The 20,313-nt window shown below is 41.8% G+C and overlaps 1 long non-coding RNA gene across 3 annotated transcripts in view; it reads left to right on the forward strand.

Moving 5' to 3' along the window:
* LOC112218175 overlaps positions 1-20,313 on the forward strand; it is a 54,937-nt gene that overhangs the window by 16,328 nt on the left and 18,296 nt on the right. For 2 of the 3 annotated variants that reach the window (XR_006079344.1, XR_006079345.1), the window contains exons 4-5: positions 9,154-9,174; positions 18,764-18,866. This is a non-coding gene — a long non-coding RNA (uncharacterized LOC112218175). The remainder of the gene's footprint in view (positions 1-9,153; positions 9,175-18,763; positions 18,867-20,313) is intronic. The other variant, XR_006079346.1, reaches the window with a different exon arrangement.

The raw sequence follows: 20,313 nt of genomic DNA on the forward strand, positions 1-20,313 counted from the left end.
ATTGTGTAAGTTCTCCCACTTAAAAAGATGAGAGAGGCCTGTAATTTTCATCATAGGTATTTTTCCTTCATAGCTTGTTCTCCATGTTCTTTTTAAATAGGGAGCCAGTTTGTTGTCAGCATTTACAGTTGGGCAAAAACGTATTTAGTCAGCCACCAATTGTGCAAGTTCTCCCACTTAAAAAGATGAGAGGCCTGTAATTTTCATCATAGCTACACTTCAACTATGACAGACAAAATGAGAGAAAAAAAATCCAGAAAATCACATTGTAGGATTTTTAATGAATTTATTTGCAAATTATGGTGGAAAATAAGTATTTGGTCACCTACAATCAAGCAAGATTTCTGGCTCTCACAGACCTGTAACTTCTTCTTTAAGAGGCTACTCTGTCCTCCACTCGTTACCTGTATTAATGGCACCTGTTTGAACTTGTTATCAGTATAAAAGACACCTGTCCACAACCTCAAACAGTCACACTCCAAACTCCACTATGGCCAAGACCAAAGAGCTGTCAAAGGACACCAGAAACAAAATTGTAGACCCGCACCAGGCTGGGAAGACTGAATCTGCAATAGGTAAGCAGCTTGGTTTGAAGACATTTTTCTTATTTTATTTTACTTAATTATTAGGAAATGGAAGACATACAAGACCACTGATAATCTCCCTCGATCTGGGGCTCCACGCAAGATCTCACCCCGTGGGGTAAAAATGATCACAAGATCGGTGAGCAAAAATCCCAGAACCACACGGGGGGACCTAGTGAATGACCTGCAGAGCTGGGACCAAAGTAACAAAGCCTACCATCAGTAACACACTACGCCGCCAGGGACTCAAATCCTGCAGTGCCAGGCGTATCCCCCTGCTTAAGCCAGTACATGTCCAGGCCCGTCTGAAGTTCGCTAGAGAGCATTTGGATGATCCAGAAGAATATTGGGAGAATGTCATATGGTCAGATGAAACCAAAATGTAACTTTTTGGTAAAAACTCAACCCGTCGTGTTTGGAGGACAAAGAATGCTGAGTTGCATCCAAAGAACACCATACCTACTGTGAAGCATGGGGGTGGAAACATCATGCTTTGGGGCTGTTTTTCTGCAAAGGGACCAGGACGACTGATCCGTGTAAAGGAAAGAATGAATGGGGCCATGTATCGTGAGATTTTGAGTGAAAACCTCCTTCCATCAGCAAAGGCATTGAAGATGAAACATGGCTGGGTCTTTCAGCATGACAATGATCCCAAACACACCATCCGGGCAACGAAGGAGTGGCTTCGTAAGAAGCATTTCAAGGTCCTGGAGTGGCCTAGCCAGTCTCCAGATCTCAACCCCATAGAAAATCTTCGGAGGGGGTTGAAAGTCTGTGTTGCCTAGCAACAGCCCCAAAACATCACTGCTCTAGAGGAGATCTGCATGGAGGAATGGGCCAAAATACCAGCAACAGTGTGTGAAAACCTTGTGAAGACTTACAGAAAATGTTTGACCTCTGTCATTGCCAACAAAGCGTATATAACAAAGTATTGAGATAAACTTTTGTTATTGACCAAATACTTATTTTCCACCATAATTTGCAAATAAATAAATTTAAAATCCTACAATGTGATTTTCTGGAATTCTTCCCCCATTTTGTCTGTCATACAGGCCTCTCTCATATTTTTAAGTGGGAGAACTTGCACAATTGGTGGCTGACTAAATACTTTTTTGCCCCACTGTATATTCCAAATGGTGACATTTGCGCGATCGGTTTTCTATTGCTCATTTTCACGTCACATCAGTGATATAATTTCACCGTGTAGGACTGTGGGTCAATTAACCTTGTCAGAGTGGGCGCCCTGATTCTTGTTTGTGAGCTAGGCAGGCTACTGCCTGGGAAGGTCTCCCACTCAGAAGTACAATATGGGGAGGGGGCGGAGGTAGGTTGACCTCAGATCTCCCCACTGGAACCCCGAGGTAGGGGGAGCGGGGGAATCTATCAAATAGTGCACCTCTAACTTTGTACAGAACTAATGCAATTAGTGTTTGTGTGTTTCTTGTTTGAAGTAATAATCAGGTTCTCTTCTTTATAACTGTGTTATTCTATTTGTGTATTTGTGTCAAGTAGGATTTGTGCAATTTAGTTTTATTTGTGTGTTTGTTGTTAGCAATAGGGTAATAGTGTAATAATTTGATTATATCTTTTATTTGAATTTATATACTACAATTTGTTTATATTTGTCTTAGTTACTTCTTTTTGATATTTAAGAGTCTTATTTGTGTATATATATATATATATATATATATATAGTTTTAAGTGTTATGATTATGTATTTGTGTGGTTCCAAATGTCTGAATAATTTAGGTGGCTTTAGGTGGTCTCGAATATAACACTGCCTTTAGCTATTAACCCCAGTTATTCCTCATTATCTGAACTGGGCTGGGGCATGAGGACAGGGTAACCCAGGTCATCTTTACTACACCACCTTGTTCCCTTCCTACCCCTGGCCGGCACATGATGGCACTCGATGCCAGACCCACCCCTCCCTCTCTCACTCCCTTTCTCCTCCTCCCTCCCTTCGCCGCGGGCAGACTCAGGCATGGGATCTCCATCTGTACACAAAGGAGCCTCCTCTATCTGCATACGCTGCACATAAAAGAGCCTTTTGTCATGGGCTCTGCACACATGACCGTCTGCCTTTCACCCCCTGGAAAAAAATACCAATCTCTCTCTCCGTCAACCAACTCCACCCCCAATCGTCCCCAGCCCCCCAACCCCACTCCCTCCCTGCCAGAGTTACGTCTGCAGCAGAAATTATTAAACACTCACTTTTTAAAAAATAAAGAGATGCATAAGTGAGCTATACCTCCCGTATTACTGTTAAGTGATTTTCAAGTTTTTATTTTCGAGATGCTAGTCAAGTCTCAATTTCTCGCTATGTACATTTCAAGTTTTGCTCTCTCGCTCCCCCCTCTTTCTCTCTTGCTCTCTCACTCTCCCTATCTCTCAGTTTATCTCTCTATATCTCACACTCTCTCTCTCTCTCCTTGGCCCTTGTTGTGTGCAGCACTCACAGTAAGTCACAGTGAACTACAGCATCTGCTGTCCTGAAATATGAATGCGCTCTAGTTTTTGTCTCTCCTCCTCTCCCGTCTCTGACATTTAAGTGAACTGAATGGGCATTAGTGTTTGGTACCATGCCCAGTTATCACCCCCATTACTGTGGCAAAAGGCACACTTGGGATTGCAGACTGTCTGAGAGTTGCTGGTTTTCACACTGTCATTGTGGAGCCGTCTATCTTTTCACCCTCCTGTCCTGTAGTTGTGAGAGCTGAAGAAACAGCAAATTGGTATGAGCCTGTCAGAAAGGAAGAGAGTTAGTGCCACTATGAGCCTCTGCCGTCTGCACTCTATGCTCCAATGTGCTTTATTGAACAGGTCTCGACGCGGATCTGACCTGATAAAGACCTAAGGATTCAAATCGTCAAAGTACATTGGAGCATTGGAGTCTCTCTTTACATTTTACTGAGCATATATGTTTTGATCTCTGGCACCTGCTTTAAAAACATTGAATGTATGTAATACTGCATATTTCATTTGGTCCTGTAATTGATGTAAACATGGCCATTCAGCAAAGGTGCTTTCCTGCAGTTTCCTGAGTCCAATGAGCTGGATTTCTCAAGAATTGAATCCAATGGATATCTGCCATTTTGGCAGTGAATGATGACAGATAGATATTCCGTTGGGGAAGAGTCAGAGTCAGTTGGGGAGGGGTAGAGAGTGTAAGTAAGGAGACCGTGGGGACACACGCACACTGTTAAGTGCATGGGCCATAAAAATGCTCTCCTCAGCAGTTCCTCCGAAACACTGCACTGATGCCTTCGCTTTCTGTCCAAATAAGTGTGGATTTTGGAACGCTCCTCCAGCCCATCTTGCTGTCACTGCACAGCTGGTGCCGGAGCTGTGCCATGCAGGAGTGGAACTGTTTTCCGTACAAACAGTGCCATGTCCCCTCCCTGACCCCTGTGTGGTGTGAGAGGTCAGGGGCTGCCATGTAGCCGACTGGGATAGCCTGTCCACACCTCTACCCACACCCTGATGGGAGGGCCAAGGAGTCATCTCCTTTCCGTCACAGACAGTCAGATAGACAGACAGACAGACAGACAGACAGATGGCAGACATACAGACAGACAGGTCTGCCGGGGTATGAGTGGTTTAGTTCACACTGGGTATATGTCTAGTGGGTTAATTTATAGTGTGAGACAAATTACAGGGATTGAAAATTACAGACGTGTTTTTTGCTGTTTAGTTTAATTTGATGTTTTAGTTTTTTTTATGTTGGTAACTTACACCCATGCAGATTGCCGCACAGAAATTGTACACCGCTGAACCGTGATGCTGAATGTTATGCTCTTTTTTAATTGACCATTATATTATTTCACAAGAAAAAAAGAAAAAAGTACTTTGATGTCACGCAATAGCCCAGTAGTTAATAACAAACACTCCGTTCGTTGAATTGCTCACCAAAACATTGCCACGTTGTCAAGTTTCCTCACTCATTCAACCGTACAGGCATGTGCACAGATAGGGCTCTACCTTTGCAGAGCACATGCCCCTTTCCCTTCCAGACTCCAAAGTGCCCTTTTGGATGGTGGTTTAACCCCCCCCACACACACACACACACACACATTATTTTTTTTTTTGAAGCCAGTCGCACCTGGACTGGCAATTTTATAAACATTACAATACATTCATTACAGAATTCACAACACACTAAGCGTATGCCCTCAGGCCCCTACTCCACTACCACTTATCTACAACACAAAATCAATGTGTACGTGTGTGTATAGTGCATGTGTTATCATGTGTGTGTATGCATGTGTCTGTGCCTATGTTTGTGTCTCTTCACAGTCCCCGCTGTTCCAATCTGTTTATAAAATCTGATTCTACTGCTTGCATCATTTACCTGATGTGGAATAGAGTTTAATGTAGTACTGGCTCTATGTAATACTGTGCGCCTCCCATAGTCTGTGCTGGACTTGGGGACTGTGAAGAGACCTCTGGTGGCTTGTCTTGTGGGGTATGCATGGGTGTCTGAGCTATGTGCTAGTATTTTAAACAGACAGCTCGGTAACTTCAGCTTATCAACACCTCTTACAAAAACAAGTAATGAGGAAGTCAATCTCTCTTCCACTTTGAACCATGAGAGATTGACATGCATGTCATTAATGTTGGCTCACAGTGTACTTTTAAGGGCCAGCCGGGCTGCCCTATTCTGATCCAACTGCAATGTTCCCAAGTTCCTCTTTGTGGCACCTGACCACACGACTGAACAGTAGTCAAGGTGCGACAAAACTAGGGCCTGTAGGAAGTGCCTTGTTGATAGTGTTGTTAAGAAGGCAGGGTAGCGCTTTATTATAGACAGACTTCTCCCCATCTTAGCTACTGGTGTATCAATATGTTTTGACCATGACAGTTTACAATCCAGGGTTACTCCAAGCAGTTTAGTCACCTCAACCTGCTCAATTTCCACATTATTCATTACGAGATGTAGTTGAGGTTTAGGGTTTAGTGAATGATTTGTCCCAAATACAATGCTTTTAGTTTTGGAAATATTTAGGACTAACTTATTCCTTGCTGCCCATTCCGAAACTAACTGCAGTTCTTTGTTAAGTGTTGCAGTCATTTCAGTCCCTGTGGTAGCTGATGTATATAGTGTTGAGTCGTCCGCATACACAGACACACCGGCCTTACTCAAAGCCAGTGGCATGTCGTTAGTAAAGGTTGAAAATGTTCAATAGCGACCTCCATTTGAGACCGCCGAGCCAGCTAGGCTAGCTGGGCTTCCGTGTTTCTCCCTCTCTGCGGAATCTGGAGGGATCCCGGGACAGAAAGCAGCGCTCACAGCAACTATGCCCAACAGAGCAGCAGGATCCAACATAAAACAAAAGTATATAAAAACGCTGTCAGCTTTTAGGGCGGCAGGGTAGCCTAGTGGTTAGTGTTGGATTAGTAACCAAAAGGTTGCAAGTTCATATCCCGAGCTGACAAGTTACAAATCTGTTGTTCTGCCCCTGAACAGGCAGTTAACCCACTGTTCCTAGGCCGTCATTGAAAATAAGAATTTGTTCTTAACTGACTTGCCTAAATAAAGGTACAAAAAAAAACAAGGTCTCTTGTTCAACAACAAACAGACTTTGAGCTCTGGTGATGTCTGTTTGGCTAGAGCATTTCTCACAATTTTCTATTCATTTTCTCTCATTATTTAAGCACGGCTAAGGGACGCAACACGGAGTGCCTGGATACAGCCCTTAACCGTGGTATATTGGCCGTATATCACAAACCCCCGAGGAGCATTATTGCTATTATAAACTGGTTACAAACGTAATTAGAGCAGTAAAAATAAATGTTTTGTCATACCCGTGGTATACGGTCTGATATACCATGGCTTTCAGCCAATCAGAATTCAGGGCTCAAAACACCCAGTTTATAGTTAGGGATAGTGTAGAGCAGCAGCTGCATACCTGAAGTGACCTCATCAAAGGTTCAGCCAGGTAGAATACATGATAGTGGCAACAAATGGAGTTAAGTTGGAAATAGGAATGGTAGGCTACATTCACTGGTTGAATGGGCAAGACAAAACATTGAAGTGAATTTGAACAGGGTATGGTAATAGGTGCCAGGCCAAGAACTGCAACACTGCTGGGTTTTTCACCCTCAACAGTGTCCCGTGTGTATCAAGAATGGTCCACCACCCAAAGGACATCCAGCCAACTTGACACAACTGTGGGAAGCATTGGAGTCAACATGTGGAATGCTTTCGACACCTTGTAGGGTCCATGCCCTGACGAATTGAGGCTCAATATTAGAAAGGTTGTTCCTAATGTTTTGTACACTCAGTGTATTTAACCTATTGATTTTATGCAATGAAATATTAAAAGTAATAACTGCTCAACAAGTCTGGGACAGCGGTTGCGGGAACTTTTTTGGGTGTGCCCTCTTGTTTGAGCACATGCCTCCCCCAAAAAGTCTGTGCACCCGCCCTGCAACAGTCATTTCGGGATCTACAGTGTTTCCCTGGTACAGAAATGAAATGTCAAATTCATTCTGATCCATTTCAACTGTGATTTTCTCCTCAATGAAATGAGCTCATTCTGGAGGTGTTGTTAACACTGGAGGAGTGTTACTGCTGTAATTCATCCCACTGCCACAGTGGCATCGCCACTACTGTTAGACCAGCAGCTGACAGAAACATTAATGAAACAGCAACGGCACCTCTTAACTGGACCTGCTGCTGCGACACAGTTTCATATGCTGTGTTAGTGCCACTGTGTTAGTTCCACAGTCTTAGTTCCATCCCCCCCCCACCCCCATGTAATAAAGCCACGTCAGATTAAGACAGTGGCAATGTATCTGCCAGACAGTGAGCGATTTAGGTTTGGTTAGTGTTCTAAGTAGACAGGAAGCACAGTCTGTGTGTTAAGATATGGAGAAAGAGCATGCAGAGTGTATGTGTGTTAAGAGGTGTGTGTTGTGAAGCAGAGACAGCAAACAGGGAGTGTGTGTGTGACTGAAATAGAGAAAAAGCACATGGAGAGTGTGTAAAGAAGCTGGAGAGAGAGTGCTAGTAGCAGCCATTGGGCGCCTAAGGTTCGGCTGGTTGCCGGGAAATACTCTCGGAGTCCTCTCGGCCCTGTCCATATGCCCGGCAAAGGTGCTGTGACATGGCAAAGAGTGGTCCTCGTTCTCGGTAGTGGCGGGCAGAATTTCCCCCACAGCACCATTCTAATGCCAGGCTCGCCCGCTCTTAGCTTGGCACAGGGGAATAATGAAAGCGAGTGGCCCAGGCTGTAGCCTGTGTGAAGGGTGTACTAGCAGCTAGCAGACCTCTCCTCAGAGGGGGAGCTCAGGGATGTAGGAGACCATGGTTCCAGACACATACCGGCTGGTTGTAGTGGTGGTCAAGCATGGAGGGAAAGGAGACCATGGTTCCAGACACATACCGGCTGGTTGTAGTGGTGGTCAAGCATGGAGGGAAAGGAGACCATGGTTCCAGACACATACCGGCTGGTTGTAGTGGTGGTCAAGCATGGAGGGAAAGGAGACCATGGTTCCAGACACATACCGGCTGGTTGTAGTGGTGGTCAAGCATGGAGGGAAAGGAGACCATGGTTCCAGACACATACCGGCTGGTTGTAGTGGTGGTCAAGCATGGAGGGAAAGGAGAATTTACTTTTTATTGTTATGCTTCAACAGATCAGGAGAATTTCTCTTTTTGATTTTCTGTTGGTGTTTGTGCTTCGAATCTATGTATTTTACCGTAAGTTAAGGTTAGTTGATTTTTCTTTGTAAGAGTGTGCATTGTCTTTGAATAATGCATTTTTATATGTGTTGTTGCGTCATGTCAACGATGATCACTGATACATCTTTAGATTTAGCTGAGAATGGGCAACAAGGCCCAATATAATGGTCCCTTGATGTTATTCAAAAGGCATATTTCAAATCATATGAGCTTAAATCATTAGCGTTTAATCTGATAAAATAACAATGTAATCTTCATTGTGGAAACCTTACTCATGTCTATCCATTTCAGTGTAATACTGTAGAATTTAACATGCAACTTAATTTAGAAAAGGCTGCATAGGTCATTTTTCAATTTGAATTTCCTGTCAACCTTTCTGCTCAAGGTCAAGATAAATTCACTTTGAACCTACCCCCTGATATGTTATAGCCTTTTTTATGTTGAGGAGCTCTGACCTTTGCTATAGTGGTGTTGTTGCTATACTTAGACTGTACTGTCCACACAATATCGGCTTCCCGAAGGGCCATGAGGAGGGTCATGTCTAGATGGTATACAGCTTTTGCCATTTTAGCTAACCCCTTTCCTAACCTTAACCTAATTCTCCTAACCTGCTACGTTAATTCTCCCGACCTGCTGCGTAAGTTCTCCTAACCTGCTACGAAAAATCCATTTTGACAAAAGCTTCATCTCTTCTGGACAAAACGCATAAGGAGTCGTCCCTACAATCTGGGTGTTTCCCGCTTCTGAAGGTTGTCCATTTTGAGATCTGATATCGGATGGGATCCATTTTGTTTTGCAAGCTCTCAAGCAGAATCTTTCTCTCTCTCTCTCCCTCCCTCCCTCTCTCCCTCTTTCTCCCTTTCTCTTTCATTGTCTTTTCAGAATCCGGTGAGGCACAGCAAGGTGAGTTTAGCTCTGGAATATCATATCTATTTGTCTTTGCTCTTACATGTTGAAGGCCATATACTGTACATTCGGGTCACTGTTTATTTGTGTGTTATTATTATTATGTTTCATTTCACATAATATGTATGTAAGTTGTGAAGTTATGTATTAGAGTCCCTCCCTATTAGCTTTTGATGAAAGTTTTTGCGTACAGAGGTGACTAAAGACAGCGAGAACAAGCCAAATGCAACAGAAGTTGGATGATAAAAGGACAATCATTTATTTGTGTAATAGTGTAAGTACTTACATATGCTATAGATGTAACAAAAAATGACTTATCTTGAATATTCCCCTGCAAACCAATGGTAAAATAGTTTAAAGTATTTGAATGACTGAACTCTGAAGTACTCTATGCATGAAAGCAATTTATAAGCTCATATTGAATCATGAATCTTCATGAATCTTGAATCTTGTACTTTATTCCAAAATACCTTGACCTTGACCTTTCATTGGAAACTTCAAGTTTATGAAAAGCATCTTTGTCTAAAGAAAGCATCAATACATGGTTTGATTATCACATAGCTCATTACTTAATGACTGCCAGCATATTGGTTTGCTGGAATTTCACAGATCAATAAATTCAGATATAAAGATGTAGATGTTAAAGTGTTAAATGTTTTTGATAAAATGTTAATACATTTTGCAGTAGTAAGTGAATTACGTATCATTTGCAGCCTTGCTTACCATATCAAATGATACTGTGCAGTTCATTTTCATAAATCCAATGATTATTTGTACTTGTAAATATTGTATTTCAATAAAAAGGAGTGTTACTCGTTGCTTTGCAGGCGCATTGGAAATGTGAAACAGGTTGGCATGAAAATAGATGAGTCCTACTTTGCCTGAAGGGTGCGCAAGGAGCTTCTCTCCTTTGAATAAATGTTTTATTGGAAAATATTCTATTTTGAAAATGTGCTTTTCAAAATCCCTGTTCAATATAATAAGTGTAAATAATTTGTTCTCATCCTTTTTGCAATTCCAATCATGGGAATATTCTCAGCCTTTTTGTTGGCAGGCAAATAAATAATGACTTACAATTTAGCTTTAAAAAAATATATATAAACCACAATGTGTTATTATTACACAATGATGAAGCGGATTTGAATTGTTCATGTGCTTGGCAAATTTAAACAGTTTATTTTGAATAGCCCAATTTAAGTTAGGAGTAATTTCTTCTTACCCGATTGATATTCACTTATATTTTGTGATATCAATTACTATCTAATCAATATATGTACAATTATGTATTCATTCCGTATTAATCATATAGTAAATCTAAGCTATTTGTGGTAAAAAAAAGTGACGCATTTTGATATTGAGTCAGTACAACATATTTTATTATTACTGTATTGATATTTTTTCCAATTACCTCTGGCCCTTCATTATAAATGTTTAATCGAAATTGTATTGTCATTAGAAAGATATTATCACTAATTTTCAATTCAAATATATGGATACTATACTTTTATCATGTTATTGTGGACTGTGAACCCATTTAAAAAATACAAAAATATATGTGACTAAAAGTTAACCCAAAATGATAATACCACATTCTTGTTAGTGATACAAAATCAAATGATTTAGTAACAGTGTTCTTCATGCCTCGTTTGTAAAAAAATAAATAAATCCAGAAGTCATTGAATTAGTTGTGAAAATATATCTTTTTTAAAGTTACACTTCAGGGGTGTCGGTGAAGGGAAATATTTCACAATTGCACTTTTCTTTAACGTTGTATAATATTCAAGTGTAAACATGTAAAGTACATACCCGTCTAATTTTTAAACATCACCATCACCATATTTTACTCAGACCCATAATATTCACATTTTGTATTTGTTTTTCAGCAGAAATGTTATCATGACATTATGAGTGATTGCATAGTATGGACACCCAATGAAATGAAACAATGTCCATTTAGTTTCAATCATTTTTATTTGAGCCTTCATTTTGACAGAGAGTAATGCTGAGACCAAAGTCTATTTTACAGATGAGCCCTGTATACACATCAATACACATGAATACACATCAATATTCATATCAATACATGAAAGCAAAACAAAATCATAGAAAACAAACATATTATTCAGTAAAAAAGGTCCTCAAATCAGCCTTTTGAGAGGCACCATTTCATTCAGCTTTAGAGAGGCCTTGGGATGATATTCCTACAAGCAAATTGCAAAAAAAAAAAAAAAACGAAAATTAGATTTAGTTAAATTCAGTGAAGATGGAAGGGATCTTTAGAATTAGCCATCCCTGAGACCCGGTCTAGTATCTTGTACATCTGTAATGAATATGTAGGTTTACTCTGTCAGGACATATAGGGTTAAGTCAACTTTCACTTGTGCACATAGACACAATTCATTTGTCACCCACTCAATACATACGTGTTAATTGAAGACAGAATGTGTGAAAAAAAAGCATGGGCTGTTGAAGGAGTGTATCATATCGTGGTAGTTCTATCCAGGGTATCAACACTGGAAGTCTTCTGTCCACCATTTTGTGATCAGAACTTTATCTAAATGCCCCCATTTTATGTGCTGTGGAACACTTGCAGCGCAGTAATACGGCCGGTCATTTTGAGGGACTACTTCTATTGAATCTATTGTTGTATAGGGTATAATGATTCATGAACATTGTGAAATGACACGTCACACACAGACACACATTAGCTAATCATAAATACTTTTGAAAGGACATGCCCGATTTCAAGTTCAAAAGTTTCCCATATTTTAATTCTCATGGCAATACTACAAAAAAAAAAATGATTACAACTATTTGTAATTCAGAATTGATACTCAGTAATTGCAGTGATTGTTTTTTCAAGTTTGTATAGATAAGAACACGTATTGCTCATTTTTTCCAGGCAATGTTGCACCCACCCCTTCCACTCTCTTCTAGTGTGTCCGTTTTGTGTGTTATCCAAACACATAGACAGAAAGGGAGAGTGGTGGTCACACTCTGCTGCCTGAAGTGACAGGCCAGAGGTCAGAGGTCATGGGGTGTTAATAACACGTGATGTGTAGACCCTGTGAGTGACGTCCCTCAGGGGATAACCCCCTAATCGGCATTAGTTAATGTGTTAGTAATCTTTACCTTCTTAAAGCAAACAGCACTAGGCCCTCAATGGGTCTGCCTGGCCTCCCGTGTAACGCTTTTGACCCCAGGGTCATGGCCTTTGTTCCCTGCTCTATGGGGAGTGCCCTCAAAGGTCTCTGGTGTAATAGAGAAGTTGTTTAGACACGTGCGAGGCTGGAGCAAGACCACCTCATAGACTCACTCGGGCCCCTGTTCCTAGAGAGGGAGACCAAGTCTTTCATCCCTGCGTACGTAGGGCCAGCCGGCATTGTGGTTTGGTGTTATCCTCCTAAATGGCTTCCTTTAAAATAGCAATTGTTTCTGTGTTATGTGTCACTGTGTGCTTCTGGTATCCTGAGGCATTGCGGTTCCTGATCCTGCACAGTCAGAAATCTGTGTTTTTACTCCTGTTGGTGACTAATGGGTAAAGGAGTGTAGATCATGTCTGTCTATGGGGAGCTACTGCCCACTGCAATTTCATATTCATCAGACTTCCTTTCCTTTCTGTTTCCTGTGTTTCTAGACACTAAAGAAAAACAAACGGGCTCCTAATTATTTCTTGACTCCCCTCATGTGACCTACATGGAATATCAAGTGTTAAGTGTGACAGTTTTGAAAAAATGGGTGTACAGTGACTGTTACTCTGTTACTCTGTGACTCCTCCTATGTATAAAATGATGGAGCATAAAAAGTTTACGAGTGAGAGAGAAAAAAAACATTTCAATGAGATAAATCAGAAAATGCTAACTTTTGCATAGATTCTTTATTGCATTTAGTTTGAACTTCCCTTGGCCGACACTTTCATTTGAAATGTTCTTTCCTGTGTGTTCAGCAGTGTGCATTTTGACAATTGCCCATACTCAAGAGAAAGGTTAGAAGTGAGATCTCGATTATGGAATCCAACAGTCTAGATTTGGCACAATCGGGAATTCATTTTACGCCAAAATAACATGTGATTTCTTACACGTTAGTTTGCTGATCATGATAAGATCAAACACTCGTACTATCAAAAGTTATACTTCTGTAGGGCCAGTTAGAAAAAATATTGCAAGAGCTTTTTACCATATATACTAGTGAAATACTACTGGGTTAAAATCTGTCGAATGCAGTTATCTGTACAGGATCTTCATATGCAGTTATTGGATATTATTTTCATTGTTTTGTGATAGATTGAAATTACCCAAGACCACAAAGCAGTTCTCATATTGATTGTGCTTAAAGGCCCAGTGCAGTCAAAAACGAGATTTCCCAGTGTTTTATATATATATTTCAACACAATGAGGTTGGAATAATACTGTGAAATTGCGATAATTATGATAATGCCCTTTAGTGTAAAAGCTGTTTGAAAAGACCGCTTGAAATGTCATCCTGTTTTGGTGGGATGGTGTTTTGGCCCTCCATGGTGACATCACCATGTGGTAAATTAGTTAATAGACCAATAAGAAAGACATTTCCAAAAAGCTCGCCTACTCAGACCACTCCCAGACATTCTTAGCAAAATTCTTGCTTGAGAAATTTACCTTTGCTATTTTTATTTCTTTTTTTGACTATTTTAATTGAAAACAATCACAGTAAGGTACTTAATTGTTACCCAGAAATAATTTGATATTAAGATAAAAAATTACTGCATTGGACCTTTAATATTTTATGTTGAATTATGAGTTTGTATTCCAAATACTTCATTACAAATGTATATAACCAGCTTGTCAACTAAGAGTTAAAAGACTAGACAGAGGCAAAATGTTTGATGATTTTTCCTGGAGTTGCTATGGTTAGCTTTTTGCAAATGTGTAGTATTTGAATACATTTTATCAAGCAAAGTTATGTTTTGAATGTATCACAATGCTTTACAATTCTGTATGAAGCCTGCAAATGACATGGCGGCTCCGCCATTTTGTTGAACATTTCCTTGGATGGGACTGAGGGACTGAATCTGTATTCTCGCGTTGATTGCCAAGCCACAATAACAGACATGTTAGTTAGTGTTCTACTCTGATCATGTTCTCCTTCACCCTCCTCTCACTGTGTGGATTTGTAGCATTGCAAAGCATAACCAGGAACATAGCTTCGACTAACAGGTTTGATATTCACTTCATCAACCATTTTAATCCAAGTTGATACTATCTAAAGTTAATACTGAGTAAGATGCATATCATATTTATTAACAATACGGTTCAACAATCACTTCAAATAGTACAGACGGAATAGTTACATTTACCTCCCTGTTCTTCCTCCAAGCTTTTTTTCTGTTGTACTAGAACATCATTTCTTTAATAGCCGTATTGTTTGCCAAAGTTCTTATGCACACCTGTGTACGATTGCGTTCCTTAAAAAATAACTTCATGAAAACCTGCCATGTTAACATTGCTTAATTTATTATTTGAAAAGTGTTTAAAGAAAGCATGGTTGGGGTCATTTACAAATGTAAAACACAAGGTATAGATGAAATAAAACGGCATGTGATTAATTACAGACAAATGCAACCCAAGTAGAGAAGAGGGGAGCGAGGTAGAGGCACACAGTGGTAGAAAATTGGCAGGCCACCCAAAACCAAAACCCTATCCTCAAGTGAACTCGTTGCAAACTCTTAAGTGCACGCTAAGCTAAATGATAACTGCAGACAGTTCCAAACCAACCACATCTCAAACAGATTCATAGTTACATGTCCATTTCTCTCCTACATCCTCTACAGAACCTGAACAAGGCATACAATCAAATACACAATCTTAATATACGTCTACCGTAGCCACAGACTGGATGTGTCAATGTATATGGTTAAAACCAAAGACGTGGATTTTTCAATTGGCTAAAACACATGGCGAGATGTGACGTGAGGCTACACTGCTTTGGATGGGGTTCTAGGGATCTACTGTAGCTCAGGCAGACACATCCAACCCAGTGTATCTCGTTTTTAAAAAGAAGACTGTAAAGACTGCTAATAACGCCCTAACTCAGCTGGACCATTTCTTCAGTAAGTAAACACAAAGAGTGTTTTTTTTTGTCTCTGCTAGCGGCAGGTCCATTGAATGTAGCCACCTGTGTCTTATTGAACCTTGTTGTGAAGCGAGGCGGAGAGGAGAGGGGAGAGTCCTCGGAGTAAGCGAGCGGAGGAACCGGTCGTCTGTTGTCGTGCTGCTCTAGCGAGGGAGCCAGCGAGGAACGAACGGGTGGTGGCGTTAAAAAAGTGCTCCTCAAAGACCCACTCTGCAGATGAGATGAGAGCCCAAAACAGGAGCAGCCATGTTGGCTCGTCTCGTCTGAGCTAACCTAACAGCACAATGTCATCCACAAACCAACAGAAAGCTACACACAGTAAAAGAAGCAAAAGAATAGTTTCCCCCACCTTTTTCTCTGCTAGGCATGCAATCCCCTGCTATACTTTCATCTGGCATTAAAGACATAAGGCATCAAAATAAGTCCAGAACAGGAGACGTGCAGAGATTTGACCGTTTTTCCCTTTTCTGTCTTCCCTATTTAGAGCTCCTGATACTTCGGGACAGAGAGGGGGGAAAAAGTTCAAGCGTGTGAGCCCAGCCTTTGCCGTTATTTGGAACCAGAGCCAAAAGAGGCAGGAAGTTGTTTTACAATAGTGTTATAGTAATCTGCCACAAATGGGAAAAGCCCAACGCTAGTCGCACGGTGGAGAAGGTGGTGGGACAGAGAGAGGGAGGGAAAGAGGAAGTATGAAAAAGACAGAGATAGAAAAAAAACGAAAATCAAAATGATGATCGGTATGTACTAAGATGGTGGAGGACTGGTCTGCCGTGCTGTTTTGTAGTGTGTGTGTGTGTGTGTGTGTGTGTGTGTGTGTGTGTGTGTGTGTGTGTGTGTGTGTGTGTGTGTGCACGCGCAAACGGCAGGGTGTAGGGCGGGTGGAGCGCCCCACAATGCAGGATTCTAGATGATTCCAGGGTAAGGGATAGTTTAGAAGCAAATATACTCAACAATCTTTTCCTATTTGGACAAGCTATCCTGTGCCTTTTTAGCCAGGACAAATCAGAACCCCTCGTGTTTTCTGTGAATTCTCAATCACGTTGTAATCACAGCAGCTGTTTTTCTTCCAGAAAAGCAGTGAGGTCTCACCCAAAACGCTTATCAGGCTTTTGACTCCTTGCCAAGATCGCTGTAAGGGTCGTGCGATGTTTAGCCCCTCGGAGAAGCAGAGCCAGGGCAGAAAGAGGACCGTCTTACTGTGCTGTAACTCTACTAACCCTGCTCTCTACCCTGCCACGTGCTTCACTACAGTATTATACTCAAGTAGCTCCCATTTTTCCATATCTGCTCTTTGTCTTCTCAATGCTGCTTTCACGCTAGCTGCTGTGGCATGCTAGAGTTCATACTTTCTGTCTGTGAGCCGTGGCTGGCTGTAGCATGTGATCCAGACAGACTGTTGCAGCTTGACGAGAGGGAGAGCTGCAGTACTGTACTGTACTGTACCAGATAAGGTTAATCTTTTAACCTGCTCTCAGAACTGTTGCATATTTCAAATGTCCTTATGCGGGGCAGTCCACTCTGAGTGTTTGTACGTTCTCTTTTTTTAGTTTCCTTATTTTTAATGCTATTTTCTGTAGCTGATTGCCGGGGTGCAGAGAGTGCTAGTATGGCGTGACTGTGTGCACTGCGTCTGCGCACTGCCAGAGGAGTGCATTTCTGTGTCATTCTTCCTCCTCTACCCCCTCCCACCCTCGATTGCTTTCCGCCCTCCCACTCTCCCCCGTCTCTCTCTCGCTCTCTCTCTCTCTCTCTCTCTCTCTCTCTCTCTCTCTCTCTCTCTCTCTCTCTCTCTCTCTCTCTCTCTCTCTCTCTCTCTCTCTCTCTTTTCCCTCTTGGTCTCCATCTCCCACCCTCCCTCTCTCAAGTGCATATACAGTTCCTTGCCATGTTGGACGTGTGATGAAAAAGTGGCTGGCTCTCGTGCTCCGCCGCACCTCCTATTTCATCATCAGTCGAGCTTTTCTCTCCTTCACTCTGCGCTTGCTGCCTCGTCTCTTCTATCGCTCGCTCCCCTGTTCTCAGCTCCAGCCGCACGCAGGGGGGGGAGACTCGAGCTCTGTGGGGAGAAAAAAAGAACAAAGGTTTGCTGCTATTTCTACAGTCAGGGCCTCCCCACAGCCCGCCCTTCCATAGAGGAGATTTTTTTATTTTTTTTACTACTTGCTGGATTTTAACCCTCTGCCTCCAAATATCTACACAACAGCTCTGCAAAAACCTGGCAACAAGTAGCTTTTTTGGGGCCTTTCCGTAGTTTTGTGCGGCAATTTTTGCATCACTTTGGACCTTGGTGGTATTTCTTCTTTTTGGGTGTTATTTTTTTCATCTGCATTGATACCCAGAGTTTTATATTTGTCTTTGAAAGAGTTTTGGCGGTGTTTATTTTCGATGCCTTCTTTTTTTTGTCGCCGTTTGGTCGTGTTTGTAATCTCGCCACGTGATGAGCCTTCTTCCTCCTGTAGCTGTGTTCGTACGGGCATCATTCCTACTGGGTAAGGCCCTCTCTCTTTTTCACGCTCTTCCTTCTAGTGACTGTCTGTGGATGACAAGCAGGAGAACGTGTCCGGTCTCTGAGCGTGTGGTACGTCTGCGTGTTCACAGACGTGCCCTTCGTGAGCGCCATCAGTTCTCTCGCCTGGAAATACTGCACCTCCCTCTTCTTCCTCACTCTCGCTGTTTCTCTCCCTCTTGCTCCCTCTCTCTCCCTCCCTCGTTCTCTCTCTCTCTCTCTCTCTCTCTCTCTCTCTCTCTCTCTCGCTGGCTCTTTTTCCTAACAGGGGAGTGAGTGCTGTGCTGGGCTGGAGCTCTTTCTGGGACAGGAGCCAATTCCAAACAAAAGACAGGAAAAGGCAATGACAGAAAAATGCAGCGATTGAATTTGGAAAAATGTTGCAGCGAAAACATAAGAAGTGACCGTGCATGTCGTTTCGTGCCGCCGATGCATGCTTGTGTTAAGTGTTAAAACTGATTTCAGGGGCTGAGAAAGCTTGGGGAACGGAGGTCTGAATACACTTTGTCGGGTAGCAAAGGCATTCGAGTTGGGAAGACGGAGAGAGGGAAGAGAGGAGAGGAGGGGGGGGTTCCTTTTTTCCAGACTGATGAATTATTCATGTAGGCAGCCAAGGCTGTGACTGGACTGGTTGTGCTATTTGCATGCATCAGACATGCTGTTTGTCTGTTTGCTAACATTCCTCATTCAAAGACTTGTTAACTAGCAGAGGGTTTTAGCTGGAGCCTTCCAGACAGCCTCATGGCCTCCTTTTGTTGAAGGGCCCGCCAGGCCTGGGCCCAGCCTACGGCAGCCAGGCGAGGTAGCAGCAGCCCAGGCTGGGGCTCTGGGCTGAGGCTGGGCTGGGCTACGAGGGGGACTGCCTGGGGAGTCACGGGGGCCTGCGTGCCTCTCTGCCTGCCAGGCTAGCTTGCTGCTCTGCCAGAGCTGCATGGGACACAGAGGCTGATGGATTTCTGTTCTCCTCAACAGAGATGTCGATCCAGCGGGGGGAAAAGAGAGGAAGAGAGAAGCTGCTCAGAATTTCACCCCCGGATTCGGAACGTTTCGGAATCGCCTCTACTGCAGAATATTTGTAAGTAATATCTGTTTCTTTATGTGTGTGTGTGTGTGTGTGTGTGTGTGTGTGTGTTTGTATGTGTGTGTGTGTGTGTGTGTGTGTGTGTGTGCGTGCGTGTGAGTGAGTGTATTCATTGCGTACATGTGTTAAATTGTGTCTAGTATCATCTTTGTTTATAAAACTCATTGAACAAAATAATGGACTTCATACACTTTAGTACATTTTTTATTTTGATGCAAGTGCTGAACCAAAAACCGCAATCGGAATCCATTGCATATAGTCGTGCATTGCACAAAGGTACTACTTTATGTCGGTTATGAAAGCGTTTTTTTTCATGGCAAATTACCATGTATTAGTACTCAAACTGAAAAAGTATTATACTGTGACCTCTACACAACACAGTTATTTAATAATATTGCAAATGTGTTTTTCTTAATACCAGAGGTGTTTTGGTCCATTGATTACTGCCAAGTTAATCTGATTTCGTGGTAATCGCGGGGTCACGTTTGAAGAGTTATTTCATGTGAGTGATGCGGTTTTGGGTTAGGTGACAATGTGTGTGGAGTGATATCTTTCCCAATGACTCATCTGCCAATTAAGGCTGGGTTGGAATTATGATTTATTTACAGGTGTATTTGTTGTTCGTCAAAGTCTTGATTTATATTGAAACGATTCTTTAACATTTTGCATGGGTTATTTGGAACAACAGGAGAAGGCACACGTGCGCGCGTGTGTGTGTGTGCGTAGCTCCTGTTCCTCTATTATACCCCTTATATATACAGCAGCATAGTACAGCATTTTTTAATACGTACCTACATTTTCAGTATATGATTGCAATTTTAATACAATTAGTAAAAAGTCAAGTCCCAGCAATGGACAGATATTTCCGTCTGATAAATTATACTCTGCTCATTTTTCTTAACAAAAACTCATATTGAAGCAAATAAGTAAATCAGACTTCTAATTTACACACTCACACTTATACAAATATATTCAGTGTGTCTTCTCATTATAATATGGCTGCTATGATTTTGTTATGCATTTGGCTGCTACAAAATGAATTAGAATCTAATTATCTAGCTATAATAATCATTCAGACTAGATATTATGTGTTGCTGGCACAAAATGTTATTTCAGCAGATCACCACTCAATCACCATCTTTTCCCCAATACCCGTAAATTGTATCACTATAATGCTATTGAATATTTCACTTAATTGTCTCATGGACAATCAGTCTGAGTATACAAGCTTTTCACTCAATTATGTGAAATGCCTATCTGTGAGGTTCCGAGCAATTTGTCACGCTTTTCATGAACATGGGGAGTTTGGTTACATCAGATGTTGAACTTGCTCTGTCATTTTGTGTGTCGATTGATAAACACATCTCGCAATGCATTGCCAGTTTAACACATGCCTGCTTAAGACTCTGCGTTCTAAAAAGCATAGGCCTAATTATTACCG

This window comes from Oncorhynchus tshawytscha, linkage group LG19 (assembly GCF_018296145.1).
Source record: "Oncorhynchus tshawytscha isolate Ot180627B linkage group LG19, Otsh_v2.0, whole genome shotgun sequence".
NCBI classification, from domain to species: Eukaryota; Metazoa; Chordata; class Actinopteri; order Salmoniformes; family Salmonidae; genus Oncorhynchus; species Oncorhynchus tshawytscha.